Source organism: Loxodonta africana, chromosome 3, assembly GCF_030014295.1.
Source record: "Loxodonta africana isolate mLoxAfr1 chromosome 3, mLoxAfr1.hap2, whole genome shotgun sequence".
Classification (NCBI taxonomy): domain Eukaryota; kingdom Metazoa; phylum Chordata; class Mammalia; order Proboscidea; family Elephantidae; genus Loxodonta; species Loxodonta africana.
In genome coordinates, this window is record NC_087344.1 from 1443450 (window position 1) to 1459524 (window position 16075).

Below are 16075 nucleotides of genomic sequence, written 5' to 3' on the forward strand. Positions count from 1 at the left end.
GACGTACCAGCAGACACAATACAGCTGTCAAAAATTGTGAAAAAGGTGTGTATCTACTGGCCTAAAAAATGTTCACAATATGACTTTAAATGAAAAACAGAGGTTGCAAAACAGCTTTTTGACCCCGTATTTATAAAATGGGTGCATTCGTGTCCCCAAGGACGGCTGCATAAAAAAAGCCTGAACTGTCATGAGTCAGGAGACTGAAGAAGAACTGGTGGCTTTGAATTACAGTGTCGTTGAAGAATATTGAATACACCATGGACTGCCAGAAAAATGAACAAATCTGTCTTGGAAGAAGTACCGCCAGTATGCTCCTTAGGAGCGAGGATGACGAGACTATGTCTTACATACTTTGGACATGTTGTCAGGAGGGATCAGTTGGTAAAGTAGAGGGTCAGAGAAAAAAAGCAAGACCCTCCACCAGATGGCTGGACACAGAGGCTGCAACAACGGGCTCAAATGTAACAACGACAATGATCATGCGGGTGGTCCGGGATCAGAGAGCATTTCATTCTGCTGTGCGTAGGGTGGCTATGGGTTGGAAACAACTCAACGGCACCTAACGGCAACAACATCATGGGTCAAAATCAAAGTGGTTTAAATGGCCTCCTGGAACAGAAAGAGGACATTAATGAAAAAAAAAATCCAAATAAAGTCAAGAGTTTAGCTAATAGTAATGTACCAACGTTAATCTCTGAATTGTGGCAAACGTGCTGTGGTTATTACAGAGGACATTAACATCAGGGGAAGTTGGGTGAGGGGTAGACAAGAACTCTCTGTCTTTTCTTGGCAACTTTTCCATAAATCTGAAATGATTCCAAAATAAAAACTTCATTAGAAAGAGAGAGAGAACGGCCATTTCTGTTCTAAGAAATGAAATTATCAATGATTTTTATTTGCTTCATTATATTATTTTCTAGTGTTTTCTAATTATTTCTGACCCTGGCGAGATATTGCTTATCTAATCCAAAAGAATTGCTAGCCTTTTAGTGCTGGTTGTTGGCGATGTATGAAGCCATTCTTGCCAACCTCTTTAGTACGTATGTACGATTATTTTACATGAGTGTACATGTCTGCATGCAAGAAATCTCGAAAGGTTTCTCTCTGGAGCGACGAGATTGATATTTTTTGTGTGTATATGGCAGTGGTTGATTATTTTACTACAATTTTACCACAATAGACATGCATTGTTTGTGTAATAAAAAAATAATAATAGTGAGATTTATTTTTCTACCCCGAAATTTCCCCCACGGCCTCCTGTGAATTTTCCCAGTGACCTTTCCCAACACCTACAATAATCAATCTTTAATCAAATATTCAAATGGCTGCTTCGAGGAGAGCCACAGTGATTTGGCAACTCGGACGATAAATAATATTTCTTCGCCTCCCTCCCTGTGGTTTTCTTGCTCCCCGAGCCCCCCAGCCCTGACGTTGCCCCCCACTCCATTGCAGTCTTGCAAATATCTTTTGGTTTTAAGAGTTCCCTGGGGAAGCCTTGTTCTAAATGAGGTGTAAAAATCTAAGCAGCACAAAAAAAAAAAGTAGCGCGAGGCTGGGATCAATATTCTCTTCACAGCTCCATCGATTAACAACCATATTCTTCATTTATTAATTATGAAGGGGGATTTCAGAGCCGCCGTCTCCTGCTTTGACGGTGACATGGCGGCCTTGCCTCCCACCCCCTGCCTCTCCACGCCTCCCCCGGTCTGGGGCCTGCGGTACCCAGAGCTCAGCATCCTGGAGGCGGGAGAGGAGGAGGGAGGCAGGCGTCCTCCACCTGCAGGCCCAGCCAGGAGCAAAGAGGTCTGTCTGGCTTTGGAGTCTGCCTTGCAGCAAATTTTTCCGTTTCTTTGCTCACTTGCTGTTTTTTTGTTTGCTTTCGCTGTCTCCCCGACTAGAACATAAGCTCCATGAGGGAGCTGCCCTGCTTTTCTCCACTGTATGGCTAATACCTGGCACACGGGCTCAGGCAGGTTGCTGAGTGATGAGGAAGCTGTTGGAGACAGAGGAGAAATGGCAGCCGGGGCGGGGGGGGTGGGGCGTGGTTCAGAGGAGGAGATTTAGGAAGGGGCTTTGTTGTCAGCTGCTGTCAAGTCAGGCCTGGACTCATGGTGACCCGAGGTACCACGAACAAAACAGTACCTGGTCCTGCGCCACCCCGGTAATCGGTTGTGAATTAATAATTTTCGGAAGTCAATTGCCAGTCCTTTCTTCCTGATTTGTCTTCGTCTGGAAGCTCTGCTGAAACCGGCTCAGCCTCACAGTAAACACGGGCCTCCACTGACAGACGGGTGGCGGCTGTCCGCGAGGTGCAGTGCGGCTGGGAATCAAACCCAGGTCTCCCGCCAGAGGCGAGAATTCTACCACTGAACCACAAACGGCCCCATGCAGGGAGCTTGGACCAGGGTGAATTCCTGTGGATGGGCCCACCAGGGCCTTGCTGAGGCCACCAGGGAAGTGGTGAGGACTGACTTCGGTGCCAGGTGGGCCTGGGCTGTGCCCCCACATCCTCCACGCCCCACCTGCGTGGACTCCGGTTTGCTCTTCTGTAAAACCTTCTGATGAGATGACATCTGCTGTCAGTCCTTGTCTGGCCTGAGCCTGGTCGCTTACGTGCTTAGGTGCCCTCAGTCTGGGAACACGACAGGGCAGGAACCAGTTCTGACACAGCCTTGTCCCCAGAGAACAGCACTGGGTCGGCTCAGAAGTAACCGCAGAAACTGCTGTTGGTTGACAAGCGGATGGGTGAATTGGTAAATAGGTTGTGGGTGGGTGGGTGGTTAGGTAGACGGATGAGCGGGTGGGTGGCTAAATGGGTAGGTATATGGATGTATGGATGAGAAGACATGAACAGATGGAAAAAAGAATGGATGGGTCAACGGATGAAGCAACGGGTACATGGATAGGTGGATGGGTGGAGGGGTGGATGAGTTGGCAAACTCACGGGTAGATGGGCAGATGGTTTGGTGAATGTATGGGTGGCTGGCTGGTAAGATGGGTTAGTAGACAGGTAGATGAGTGAGTGGGTGTGTAATGGGTAAGAGAATGGATGGATACATGGGTAGTGGGTGCATGGATGGATGGGTGATGGATGCATTTGATGGATGAGTGAATGTATTGCTGGTTTGCTGGCTGGGTGGGCGAATGGATGGAGGATGGATTGGTGAACCAATGGTTGGATGAATGGGTGAATAGATGGGTAGATGGGTGAATGGGTGGACAGCTAAAAGGTAGATAAATGAATAGAGCAATGGGTAGGTGGGTAGTTGGATGAATGAATTAAGAGATGAGTTGTTGGATGAATGGGCAGATTGGTGGACGTATATGGCTGGCCAAGTGAGTGGATGAATAAAAAAAAAAAAATTTTTTTTTCTCTTGGTGGAAAGACTAGATGCGTGAGTTGGTGAATGGGTCAATGGATGCAAGAATAAGTGGGGGGCTTGCTGGTGAATGACTGGGTGGATGGCTGGGCGTGTAGGCAGAGGAACAAAGGGGCTTACTGGGATCCATGATTTTGCACAGGTTACTTGAAAGCCCTATCAAGCCCTCACTGCACCTGCACAGGTGCTATAGGGGATGGGGAAGAATGAGAGGCCCAGTCCTGGCTTATGAGGGAGCAGAGAAGAGGACCCAGGGGCCGGGGCGGAGGGGGGGGTGCACCTAGAAGCCTCTCACGCATAACAGGAACAGCTTCAGGCCTTGGTGCTGGGATCAGGCAGAGGGCTGCGAGCCAAGAGCAGGATTCTGGGCCAGAGGGGCTTCTTGTATGCACCAGGAGCCCACCAGCCCTTGCAGATGCACCCTGGGAGTAACAGGGGGCTTTGGGAAGGAGGGGGGCCTGGGAGATACAAAGCCAGAGCCTTCCTCCAGCACCTGGGGAAACTGAGGCCAGGCTGGGGGAGGGGGTTCCTGCCTCCCCCAGCTCCCTCATGCCTTGCGCATTCGTGCGCTCTCTCAGCCTGGCCTCCTTCCCGTCTTCCTGGCCTCTTCACTGGGGGCCTGAGGGACCCGCTAACCCCTGAAGCTGGCCACTCCCCTCCTGCCTACCACCTCCCACGGCTCCCAGCTCCTCCCAGCCGCTCCGGTGGCCCTCTGTCCCCCACTCAGTCCACACTGAATCTGTCGCTCTCTGCCCCCTACTCGGTCCACACCGAATCTCTCGCCCTTCTTTCGCCCCCATTCCTGGGAAGAGAGCAGTCGAGGGGGCGATTCTGAGGGGGCCCTAGGCCGCGGGAGCTGTCAGCCATCATCGCGGGGAGGGGGCTCCTCCGCCCGAGGTCGATGGGAGCTGGGGGCCCAGGCCGCGGTTTACACTGAATCCACAAAAATCGCCGAAGCTTGAAAAGTGCTCAATACGCCATCGATCGCTCTCTGCTGATCGGTCCCGCCGCGGGGCTGGGAGGGGGCGGGGCGCGCGAGGCCCCAGCTCCTCCCACCAGGCTCCCCTCCACGAGACCGAGCGTCCGCCCCCCACCCAAGACACCAGCGCCCGGGGCCTGGGGAAGCGTCCCTATTCTGGGGGTTCAGGCCAGAACTCCGGGTGGGAACCCGAGCGGGGACGCCCCCTCTTTTGCCAGTGGACGCTCAAGCCCGCCTCCTGACCCTCCCCTCCACAGCTGGCTTGGACAGAAGAGAATTAAGACAGCAACTGGAGCTTTTCCACCGTGTGACCTTGAGTGTCTGTCTTAACCTCTCTGTGCCTCGATTGCCTTACCTGTAAAATGGGCATGTTTCTACACTAATACTCTGTCACCTCCCGGGGCTATGGTGAGGCTGGAGTGTTGTTTTGACTGTTTTGAACAGGGCCCTGCTCATTTGGGCCCCCTGCACTCTGCCCCATTGGACCTGTCCCCGGGGACTCTTGGCTTCCTTAGAGTCTCTGGTTCCCATTGTCTCCCACCTCTGGGCCCCTCCCCTTTTCTTCTCCGCCCTGGGAGAGAGTTCCAGACAGAGAGAACAGCTGGCCCAAAGGCTGGGAGGCTGGGAAGGTGAGGCATTCAGGGAGCTGTGAGGTCAGTGGGGCTGAGGCTTACATCTGGAAGGAGGTGGGGGGGCAATGCAGAACCACAGGTCTGGCCTGAAGTTTGGGATTTATCTGGAGGTAATAGGGGACTATGGAGGACTTAGATCAAAGGAGAGACATGAGCCATGTTATGGGTTAAATTGTGTCCCCCCAAAATATGTATTGTAAATCCTGAGCCTAACACTTGTGGGAATATTCCCCATTTGGGAATGGGGTTTCCTTTGTTATGTTAATGAGGTCATAGCACCGTAGGGTGTGTCTTAAGCCAATCACCTTCGAGATACAAATTAGGCGCAGAGAAGCAAACAGAGATGAAGGGAGATGTCACATCCCATGGAGTTCACCAAGGAACCAGGGAACAGAAGTTGAAAAGAGACAAGGACCTTCCCCCAGAGCCCCCAGGGAGAGAAAGCCTTCCCCTAAAAAAAAAAAAAAAAAACCCTAGGAGCCCTGAATTTGGACTTCTAGCCTCCTAAACTGTAAGAAAATAAATTTCTGTCAGTGAAAGCCACCCCTTGTGGTATTTCTGTTATAGCAACACTAGGAGACTAAGACAAGCCAACTACTAATTTTCCTGCAAAACCTGTGCCTCCGTCTTGACATGACCCTGGTGTGGGTCTCATCCTTCCTCCCACCCGCCCCCACGGCCTCTTGGCCACCACATCCCTCCCTTTCCCCCTCGATCATCTCTCCCCAGCTGACCTCACGCTGGCTTCCTAGGGAGCTTTCTGGTCCAGATCTGAACTCACCTCTAAATCTTCCCATAGCTATCGCCCATCCAAGCACCTTGTCTTAATGCTGCGACCCACCCTGAGACCAGTCCCACCCCAAATCTAGCCACACACCACCCACCCTGCCAGGCTCCATCCACCCCAGGAGCTCCCACCCAGCCTTTGGCCTTGCACCTCCTCCTGCCTGGAGTTCTGTCCCCATCCACGCTTGCTCAACAACTTCTTATCCTCCCAGTCCCTCTTCAGAGCCCTCCCCTGCCCTCCTGAGACATCCTGCCCCTGATCTGGCTCTGTCTGTCCCAGCCCAGGACCAGCATCACCCTCCAGGAGGTTGGGCATGAAGGGGGGTCAGCTACCAGTTTTGAAAATAAACCAGGAGGTAGGAAGTAGATGAATGAAACATTTATAGCAGAGGCTGGGAGGGGGTCTGCTTCCTCCAACAGCTGGGGAAACCAAGGACCACCGTGGGGGGAAGTCTTTCCTTCTTCAGTTCCCTCGTGTGTTTGATCCCAGCCTCCACCATACACCCAGAATGACCCTCACCACAGGGACGTCCCCAAGAGGAAGTGAGAAGAGAAAAAAGAGGAGAGAAAAGAAAACAAGACCAGTGGCTTTCTCCCAGCTTCCACCTGGACCCTCGTTTCTGGGATCCTGGAGATGCCCCGCCCCGCACCCAACCCCCACCTCAGGACCCCCATCTGACCTCTGCGGGAGCAGGGAGAGGAGCAAGAGGGGCCGCTCCTGCCCCACAGCCCCCTCCCCAAAGGTCAAGGAGCTAATTTCATTCCTGTGTATCTCTCTCACACCTCGGCCATTAATAATTGAAGAAAATGTATTTCTTCGGGGGCCCAGGATAAATCAGAAATGACTACAGCATTCGTAAGCTGCCAGAGGACTGGGGCCCCTGTGGGGAAGGGGGAGGCTCCAGAGGGGCCTCTGTGGGTCTGGGGCCCTGATGATGCTGCTAAATGATTCAGAAATCATCATAACAGCACCAAGAGCAATAATCAGGGGCTGAGGGCTTGCTCCGCATCCCAGAGGCCAAGGCTTTTGGGAGTAGAGGATTTTTCTGCCTCCATTTTACAGATGAGGAAACTGAGGCACCAATCAGAGGAGTGACTTGCCTAAGGTCACCCCCCACCATCACCACTTTATACTGTCTTCTTGTCACTGTCCCTCGCTTCCTGTGCACAGGATTAAAGAATGTGCACACCTGGGAACCAGAGCGCAGGGACTCAGAACACTTCTCCATTCTGAACCCCAACAGCTGTGGCCTCCACACTATGCTGCCCCCACTCGTCTGAATTCCTCAGGAATATTGGAGCATCTACTAAGTGCCAGGCACTTTGCCCAATCTTGTTTGTCACAACTACCCCCATTTGATGGGTGGGAAGACTGAGGCCCAGGTTACACAGGATCAAGTTCAGGTGTACCTGGCTCTGGGTCTGAGGCTCTGTCCAGGACCCTTGGGGATTCACGCCTCAATTAGGATCTTGAGGTCTCAGCCCCATGTACCATGGGGTGGGGGTGTTTGACCCCATGGGGCCCCACCATCTGAGTCCTGGAAATCAGTGGGGGTGCAAAGACAACGGGGAAAGAGGTTAGAAACACCAGGGGCTGGGGGAGGCAAAGGGGGAGCTATTGCTTAATGGATGCAGAGGTTCTTTTTGGGGCCCTTATGGATTGAACTGTATCCCCCCAAAATATATGATGAATTCCTAACCCCTGTTCCAGTGAATATGACCTGGTTTGGGAATAGGGTTTTTCTTTCATCATGTTAATGTGTTCCTACCAGAGCAGGGTGGGTCCTAACCCTAATCGCTTCTGAGTTACAAAAAGACGGGCGTAGACACAGGCACACACAGAGGGGACAGAGCCCTCGTGAGGATCGTCTACAAGCCGAGGATGGCCAGAGGCCACTGGGAACCAGGACAGAGGCCACAGAAAGGGCAGACACACGGGACCCCGTGAGACACTGAATTTCTGTTCTTCAAAGCCACCGTAGCCCTAGGAAGCTGGCGGGGGTCGGGGGGGAGTTGCGGAAATAGTAGTGGTGATTTGGCACATTTTACCACAATAAAAAAAAAAAAAAAAGACAAGGCAAAAAACAAAATAAACCTGAGGACGAAGCTGCCTCTCCCTGGTCCCTGCGGGTCTGCGTTTTGGAGACTTCTGCTCCCCATGAGGTGAGGTGGGCGAACAAACTTTAAATGCTTTTCCTCCAGTCTGAGGTACGCATTTACCCAAGTTCTCATCCCCATCTCCTTTTCAGTCATTCATTCCCACTTTTTTTGCCATTTACCACAACAAAATACACTGGGGCTGACCTTACTGCCCAACCAAGGGGGGTCAACAGTGAGTGTCTCTTCCTCGGGTGGAATTCTGAGTGGCTGTTAAAGGCGAGGAATCCGTGGGTGCTGCAAACAATTAAGCACTCGGCTGCTAAGGGAAAGGTTGGAGGTTCGAGTCCACCCAGAGGGGTCTCAGAAGGAAGGCCTGGCAATCTACTTTTGAAAAACGAGCCACTGAAAACACTACGGAGTGCAGTTCCACTCTGACACACATGGGGGCGCCATGAGTCGGAGCTGACTGGCTGGCAACTGGTTCCTGGATATTAAAGGTGATGGGGGAGGAGAAATTTTAATGGAAGGGAAGGATGGTCCTGGAATGAAGATGAAGACACAGGTCGCAGGACAGCCTGAGGCCACGTGAACACATTATGGTAGAACCCTGGCCTGTTGGGTTGAAAGGCCCCAGGCCTCTCTTGGCATTTTCCCAGGCTCCTCCTCAGTGCCAGCTGTGCCCAGCATATCCCCTCCTTCCTCCACGCCCACCTGTCGAGGGTCAGATTGTTGTTGTCAAGTGCCACCGAGTCAGTTCCGACTCATAGCAACGCTATGCACAACAGAACGAAACACTGCCCAGTCCCGCACGATCCTCACAATCGTTGTTATGCTTGAGCTCATTGTTGCAGCCACTGTGTCAATCCACGTCGTTGAGGGTCTTCCTCTTTTCCACTGACCCTGTACTCTGCCAAGCATGACGTCCTTCTCCAGGGACTGATCCCTCCTGACAACCTGTCCAAAGTATGTGAGATATAGTCTCGCCATCCTTGCTTCTAAGGAGCATTCTGGTTGTACTTCTTCCAAGATAGATTCGTTCGTTCTTTTGGCAGTCCATGGTATATTCAATATTCTTCTTCAACACCGCAGTTAAAAGGTGTCAATTCTTCTACACTCTTCCTTATTCATCGTCCAGCTTTCTCATGCATATGAAGAGACTGAAAACACCACAGTTTGGGTCGGGTGCACTTTAGTCTTCAAGGTGACATCTTTGCTTTTTAACACTTTGAAGTCTTTTGCGGCAGATTTGCCCAACGGGATGCATGATTGCGATGGGTTAAATTGTGCCCCACAAATTCATGTCCACCTTGTTTGGACATGATTAGTTAGCTTCAGGTCACACTGCAGTAGGGCAGCCCTAACCAACGAGGAGATGAGACAGAGGGAAGGCCAGACAGACAGACACAGAGGGAAGGCAAGACAGATAGACACAGAGGGAAGGCGAGACAGACAGGCAGATGGACACAGAGGGAAGGTGAGACAGATGGACACAGAGGGAAGGTAAGACAGGCAGGCAGACAGACAGACACAGAGGGAAGGTGAGACAAACACAAAGGGAAGACAGACAGACAGACACAGAGGGAAGGAGAGACAGACAGACAGACAGACACAGAGGGAAGGAGAGACAGACAGACACAGAGGGAAGGCCAGACAGACAGACACAGAGGGAAGGCAAAACAGACAGACACAGAGGGAAGGCGAGACAGACACAGAGGGTAGGTGGCCCTGTGACAATGGAGGCAGACACTACAGTGATGTGGCCACAAGCCAAGGAACACCCGGAGCCCCAGAAGCTGGGAGAGACCAGAAAGAACCCTCCCCTAGAGCCTTCCGATGGAGCACGGCCCTGCCAGCACCTTGATTTTGGACTTCAGGACTGCAGAACAGTGAGAGAAAAAACTTCCATTGTTCAAAGCTCCCTCGGCCCCCCAGTGTATGGGACTCTGCTCAGCAGCCCCAGGACACTCAGATCCGACAGTGGCCAGCCTGTAAAAGGAGATAGCAGGGAAGCACAGGGGAGGGGTGCTATGGGGTACTGGGCCATCATATTTCCCACCATGTTCTTTCCTGAAATCTCGCCCCATCCCCATGGATGGAGAGCAAATGCTGGCTGGGAAAGGCATGTCAGCAGTTCAGATCCACACAGCAACCAAGTGATGTACCCTCCTTGGGTGGTACATGGGGGATCCAGCGGTGTTAAAATCCAAAGAGGCCTAAGCCAACCCAGTGTGTACTCTCCGTGGGGGGAAGGTTGGTCCCCTCCTTCCAGGCTCAGCCTCCACCCATCTGATGCTGGGCTAGATGGGGTCTGGTCCAGGGACCCCTATCTCCTTTTTTCTGCTGGTCTCTGGAAAATCTCTTGGCCTTGAAATCAAAAAGCCCAAACGAATGAGGAGGGGAAAGAGGAGATGGTGAAAGGAGGGCGGCAGGGAGGAGGGAGAAAACAGGAGGAGCTGGAGGAAAGAGAAGGGGAGCAGGAGGGAAAGACAAAAAGAAAGAAGAGCAGAGAGGCCTCGCTTGTACTGGACATCCTGGCCTCATTTTGCCTATTTCCTCACCTGTAAAATGGGTTAAGGAGCCTTGGTGCTGCAATGGTTAATCACTTGGCCGCTAACCGAAAGAAATTTGGTGATTCAAACCCACCAAGTGACTCTGTGGGAGGGAGACCTGGCAATCGGCTCCTGTAGAGATTACAGCCTAGGAAACCCTCTGGGGCAGTTCTTCTCTGTCATGTGGGGTCGTCATGAGTCGGAATCTGCTCATTGGCACACAGCAACAACAGAATGAGGATAAAATGCCCCATTCATGATATTTTGGAGAACCAAAGTGCTAATATGTGCAAAGCGCTTGGCACAGTGCTTCACTCACAGTGAACGGTCAATAAATATTACAAAAAAGATGACTCAGAGGCATAAACAAAGAGGAAGAGAGGAGACCCCTGGCTCCTCCCTCAGCTGTATGTCTCTGAGCAGTGACCTCCCCTCTCTGGGCCTCTGCATCCCCATCTCAGAATGAAAACTCACTGATGCCAATGAGAAATTAAGTGCTTTACATGGGGACACCTCTCAAACCTCACAACAGCTCTTTGGGGGCAGGTACCATCTTTATCCCATGTTACCAAAAAAAAAAAAAAAAATCCCTTACCCAATGGAGTCAATTTGACTTATGGGGACCCCGAGTGTTAGAACACAACTGTGCTCCATAAGGTTCTCTTGGCTGGTGATGCAACGGTTAAGCACTTGGCTGCCAACCAAAAGGTTGGCTATTCGAACCCACCCAGTGGCTCTGTGGGAGAAAGGCCTACGATCTGCTCCCATAAGGACCACAGCCTAGGAAACCCTGTGGAGGCAGCTCTACCCTGTCACATGGAGTCACTATGAGTTGAGAATCGACTTGACAGCACCTGACAACAGCAGCAACAACCTTTACTGAAGCGGATAGCCAGGCCTTTCTTCCGTGGTGCCGCTGGGTGGGTTCGAGGTTTAGTACTGGAGAGCAAACCGTTTGAGCCACGCAGGGACCTCACCCCGTGCTGCAGGTGAGAAAATTGAGGCCCAGGAAGCGGGGCCCACGGGCTGGAGGGTACCCAGCTGGTGGGCAGTGAAGACAGCGTTCTGACTGGGTAACCTGGCCGCTGCCTCCACCTGTGGAAGGAAATCAGGGTACTCCGTGGGTGTCGGCAGAACCGAAATGGGATGAGGGAGGCCAAGTGAGCTGCCGTCGATGTTGTTGTTACTATTATTGAAAGGAGCAGAGGAGGACGTGCGGGTGGCGGGGGCGCCCGGCCCTTCCTCCAGCCCTTCTCCGAGCTTATTAAGCGCCTCGGGCCGCGGCGATCAATGGCCACTGGGCGCCGGCTGCAGCATCCCCCGGCCGCCCGGCCGCGCCTGCGCACCGCCGCCAGGATTGATCGGTGCTTCGGCAGCATCCTCGATCCATCGCCGCGCCGGCCCCGCCCCTCCTCCCGGCGCGCGTTGCCCGGCAACCGCGGCTCGGCGCGCTCTCATTGGCTGGAGGCGGGCGGGCTCCTGGACCGCGTGGTCAGTTGGTCAGCGCGGCAGCGGCGTGGCCGGGGGCCTGGCTCCGGGCGCGGGTCGATGCGCCTCCATCTGACCTTTCCCTGCGGGGGGAGGGGGTTGGGGAGGATGGAGACGCCCTCACGGCTTGGAGAAAAGTGTATTGACCCGTTTCTTATCTCTGGCCCGCAAGGCTTCCTGCGGTGGGAGCGATTGGATGGCGGGGAGGAGGCGCCGAGGACCCCCCCCCGCTTTTTCTCCCCCAACGCGCATGGTGCCCCATCTGAGAGCTTTACCTGGCACAGCCCTGGGCTGGCTGGTCCCCCTTCCTGGAAATGAGGAAACTGAGACCCGAAGGGCGAAGTGGCTGGCTGAGGTCACACAGGATTGTACCGTAGAGAAGTGGGATGCAGGGACCCGCCCCACCAGGCTGACAGCCACACCTCGCAAGGACGATCCAGACGTTTACCCAGTCATTACTGGGGGCCAGACACTCGCTGCCTGTAACACACAAGGCTATAAAACCCATTGCCGTCTAGTCAATTCCGACTCATAGAGACTCTATAGGACAGAGTAGAACTACCCCGCAGAGTTTCCAAGGAAAGGCTGGTGGATTGCAACTGCCGACCTTTTGGTTAGCAGCTGATCTCTTAACCACTGCGCCACCAGGGTTCCACAATGCTGTGAGGATGAACAACTATTTAAATTAAAATCTAATGTTTACCTTAAAGGGCTTTGAGGTGCTGAGACATCTCACCCAAATGACACCCCCATTTCACAGAGGTCCGCAGAGGGGAAGGCCCTATCCAGGACAACAGACTTCAGAAAAATCTCTGGCTTTTTTGAAGTGGGGGCAAGGGGAAGGCTAGACATTCAGTTTAGTAAGAAAATAAAACCCCAAAGCCCCCAACAACTCATTGAGTTTGTCAGAATTAACTACTGGATTTTGTCAAAGGAAGATTTATTGTACGAATGTTGTTTTTGGTTGCCGTTAAGTCAATTCTAACTCATAGCAATCCCATGTGACAGAGCAGAAATGCCCCATGGGGTTTTCCAGACTGATATCTGTAGGGAGCAGATAACCAGTTCTTTCTCCCTCGGTGCTGCTGTGTGGTTTCAAACTGCCCACCTGTCGGTTAGCAGCTGAGCCCTTTAACCGTTGTGCCACCAGGTCTCCTGATTGTAAGAATAAAGGTGCTGTTTATAAAATGCTGGGGTTCCCAGTGAAGGGCCATAAATATCTGTACCCTTTTCAAGGGTGAAAATCAAGATTGAATTATTTGATACAACTGTGAATTTATTTTTTTAATAGTAGGCACGATAGTTTCACTATGCACGCTGTACCAAGCCCAGTGCTAAGAGATTTTTTTTTAATGATTAAATAACTGAATCTTACACACACACACCAAAGCTGTGTGGTTTTACAGAGAAGGAAACTCATTGCAATTCTGCAGCCACCTTAAAGGAAATGGTAACGGACAGAGAGTTGGCCACAGCCTCACCCAGCTAAACCAGCTGTGGTCATTTTGTTCTGCTCTCTCCAACCCTGTCTCAGGCACAGACATACTTTTCAGAGCGGTGTTTTCTTGTGGCACCCCTCCCCCATTTTTGCATTCATTTTATTTTTCGCAGAAGGCTCCGTCTGACGAGCCTCCAGTCTCCTCCTGTGGCCTTTGCGTTTCTAATCCTTAACGGCTGAGGAAGGTGGCACTGAACAGCAGAGTGAGTGGGGGTTATTTCTGAAAGCAAATGCTGGAACTCAATTTTTATTTTAACCTAGTTATTGAGTGGGGAGAGGGAGGAAGGTGGAGGCTGGCCAATTCGTGTGCAAGATGAAAAAGCTGGATTTTATCAAAGGATGAGTTATTCTGAAAATGGCTGCTAGAGTTTTTGTCGGGATGGTTAAACGGTGGCCCTGAAAGAGTGTGTGACTGTGGGTGTGCAAGAGTGTGAGTGAGCATGTGACTGTGTGAGTGTGGGTGTGCATGTGAGTGAGTGTGAGAGTGGGTGTGCATGTGAGTGTGGTGTGTGCAGGTATGCAAGGGTGCATGTGAGTGAGCATGTGACTGCGTGAGAGTGTGCATGTGCATGTGTGGAAGAGTGCATGTGAGTGAGTGTGTGACTGTGTGTGAGTGTGGGTGTGCAAGACTTGTGTGGAAGACTGTGGGCATGTGTGAGTGGCTGTATGTTTGTGTGTGAGTGTGTACAAATGCAAGCGTGTAAATGGGTGTGCATGTGTGAGTGCACTGTGGGAGAGGAAGAGTGACTAATGCTGACCAATGTACATGACTGTGTGTATTTCTTAGTGCGTGCTGAAGTGCACGTGTGTGTTTGCCAGCATGCATGAGTGCATGTATTTGTGCATGTGTGAGAAAGTGTGCACTAGTGTGCCTTCATGAGTGTGTGCCTGCATCCCAGACGATCCTCTGCACCACCGCCACCCTGCCCCACATTCTTCATCTTTTCCTGAAGCTCAGCGTGCAGCCTCCTCCCACTGACCTGGTTCCCGCCTGGCCTCTGCACTCCGCTCAGCTCCTGCCATTCTCTCCTGCTGTTTTTGCTGAAAGAACACTTGTCCATGCCTCTTCCCTGCTTGTCCCTCCTCATCTCGGGTCTCCCTTTGAGGGCTGCCTCCTCCAGAGCCCTCCTGGATGAGCCAGCCCAGGTACAGCCCTCGAGAGCAGCACCACAAATCTCACCCTGGGAGAACACAGCTCCAGTTACACACATGCTTTTGCTCCTTATGGTTGTTCGATTCATGTTGGCCTCGCATGTGAGCTCCACGAGGGCAGGGGCCTGTCCGTCTTTCCTATTTCTCACTTCCTGCAGCCGAGGACAGATGACTGATGGATAAGTGTGACAATTCCTGGTCTGCTGTGGGGATAATGGCCTCATCTATAAGTGCCCAGCACAAAGGAGGCCCTCGGCTTTGTGGACACCTCTTTGCCAGATGAAGAAGCTGAGGCTGGGACAACAGGTTCCCCCATTAGGGGAGAGTCACAGGGCTGGAGTCGCCCCCCCGGTGGATGTCAGCTGTGTCCAGGCACGTCGTCCACAATGTACATGCGCAAGTGCTCAGGTTTCCGAAGCCATCTCTTTATCTGGCAGCTTTACTGACCCAACTCAACTGATCAAGCGATTGATGTGTGTGCTTATTGGGTCCTCCTGTCTCTCCAAGGACCTTGGAGCCACCCCCACCCCATCTCCATCAGCCAAAAGGGAGGGGGACACAGGATTCCCCTTCCAGCCCCGTCATACACACACACACTGTACACTCCTGTGAGAGGGCCAATTCGAACAAATCATTCCTGAAGGTGATTTGGCAATATCTAACAAAATGTAACCACCTCTCCCCCACCCCCTCCATCAGTGCGTTACACTGGGGTGGCTTGCATGTTGCCGTGATGCAGGAAGCTATGCCACAGGTATTTCAAATAACCAGCAGGGTCACCTGCGGTGGACACGTTTCAGCAGAGCTTCCAGACTAAGGCAGGCTAGGAAGAAAGGTCTAGTGACCCACTTCTGAAAATCGGACAGTGAAAACCCTGTGGATCACGGATTATTGTCCGAGACTTCTACTTGCTTACTTTGGACATGACATCAAGAGGGACCAATCGCTGGAGAAAGACATGGTTTCTGGTAAAGCAGAGGGTCACCGAAAAATAAGAAGACACAATAACCACAACGATGGCTCGAACGTACCAACGACCTTGAAGGCGGCACAGGACCGGGCAACCTCTTGTCCTGCTACACACGGGTCACCGTGAGTCGGAGCTGACTCGGCCGTAACTAACACAAAGCTTTCCATACAAATTTGAAATGTGAACTTGGTGAGGGTCAGAATTTCATCCTTCATTTTTCCCTTTGTGTCACAAGCCCCTTCAAACCATGCCCGACACATGGCAGGTGTCTCATTTCCCTGGTGCTGCTCTAACAGAAATACCACAGGTGGGTGGCTTAAACGGATGGAGTTTATTTTCTCACCGCTTAGGAGGCTAGAACTCCACATGCAGGGTGCCGGCACTACGGGAAGGCCCTTTCTCCGTCTGCTCCGGGGGAAGGTCCTTGTCTCTTTTCAGCTTCTCTTCCTTGGCTCCTGGGTGATCCTGTGGCTTGGCATCTCTCTTCCCTCATCCCTGCTTGCTTCGTTGCTTGCTCAATCTGCTGTTCATATCTCAA